General features: G+C 35.2%; 1 long non-coding RNA gene across 1 annotated transcript; it reads left to right on the top strand.

Moving 5' to 3' along the window:
- Window positions 1–681: 681 nt before the first annotated feature.
- On the top strand, window positions 682–1554 carry LOC117118446. The gene is made up of 2 exons (XR_004447039.1): window positions 682–1201; window positions 1308–1554. It is a non-coding gene; the product is annotated as an uncharacterized LOC117118446 (long non-coding RNA).
- The last annotated feature ends 149 nt before the right edge of the window (window positions 1555–1703 follow it).

Here is a 1703-nt window from a genome sequence, read left to right as displayed (position 1 = left end):
ATTATGCTATAGACATTCTATAGTTTTTTTTTGATAGAATTCTATAGAATTTTTTTGTATGGGTAAGACGGTTGGCATAACGACCAATCTTCTCGTCATTCCAGATGAGCCGGTTGATCTGAAATTCAAAGACAGTAAGATGAACTAGAAATTAAATATCACACTTGTATATGCTAAAGTTATGCAACATTTTAGACATAAATCAGAACATACTTTTATTTTTCTATGTCAAAATAATGATCGCTTAAACTACAATACAGTGATAATGATAATGATGATAATGATGACATAAATCAGAACATACTTTTATTTTTCTATGTCAAAATAATGATCGCTTAAACTACAATGCAGTGATAATCATAATGATGATAATGATGACGACGAGGATAATGATGACAGAAATATGAAGTTCTATCCATTGTAGTAATCAATTACTTGCTTATTAATTCTTAAAATTCCACATCCATGGTTTAAATAATGTAAACAAGTAAAAGTAAAGCTTAGATACCATAAATATTTTTTTGGACTACATTAGAAATAATAGGAAGTAAAAACTTCCTAACTATCGTCGCTCACATCACGAACTAACACAATCAAAGTAGATTGTGTTAGTTCGTGAAATCAAAAAAGCGCGTCAAAATACGCGCTGTTGTCGTTAAGGACTTTTTGTGTAGTAAAGAATACAAAATTGCTTGACAACCAATACGCGTTCGTTTTGACGCGCTACTGTGATTTCACGAACTAACACAATCTACTTCGATTGTGTTAGTTCGTGATGTGAGCGACGCTATATAGAACAAACAATTCTCAGGAAGAAACAAAATATACACTACCAAGGTTTCATCTCAACAGATTTATGATTCTGAGTTTGACTCAGCATAGAGTGGTGTCACAGTTGAAAATGTATTCCCTTTATATTACCGTATTGTTAAGCATGAAGTAAAGTTACAGACACATGCATCGAAGCGTATAGATTAAGGTGAAGGTATAAGCAATTGTATGTCTACGTAACGACGTATATGCAGCTTACACGGATTGCCACGTATGCACTAAACTATATATATGTATATTATGAGAAAAGGGCGGGTCGTATATAAGGTCTATCGAAATTAGCGTTAGGGTATTCTGGTTAAGGAATGAAAGAACCATAGCCTATAGCCGGGTGGTCTTACAGAAATTGACAGGCTGATGATTGCCACTAGTAAGTTAATTCTATTTTATGTGATAATATAATTTGAATCCGCCGTATTAAACGTTAAATGTGTTAATGGTGATATTAGAGACCTAAATGAATTGTTATTATTTAGGTGGCGGAAGGGGCAAGAGCTTATGGAATCAATGAGAAGAGATAGGGGAATGGTATCCGGTCTAAACAGGACCAGGAAACGATAAAAGCCCCACCCCGGCAGGCTAGATAGGCCATACAGTTTGATAGGTACCAACCCAGCCGTACACGGCTGTGGATTGAGAACAGCTGAGTTATTTTGTACCGTAATGATAATCACGTTCACAGACTGTAAGAGATTTCCTAATTAAAATATTGTTGAAATGGCATTAACGTTGTATGTTAATTATTGTTTGACTCGATCCATGTGAAAAGTGGCGGATATAGGACTTCAATTTGGGGTTGCCAGAGTTATAAACCCCGAGTTGGCAATCTTTAGAGACAGTGCCCATAGATGGCGCTTCGTTTCAAACATCTA

The sequence above is a fragment of the Anneissia japonica genome, unplaced genomic scaffold (assembly GCF_011630105.1).
Source record: "Anneissia japonica isolate Jap-2015-1 unplaced genomic scaffold, ASM1163010v1 scaffold120474_len15628_cov96, whole genome shotgun sequence".
NCBI lineage: Eukaryota > Metazoa > Echinodermata > Crinoidea > Comatulida > Comatulidae > Anneissia > Anneissia japonica.
Note: the sequence above shows the minus strand (reverse complement) of the source record. Positions and strands in the feature narration are given on the sequence as shown.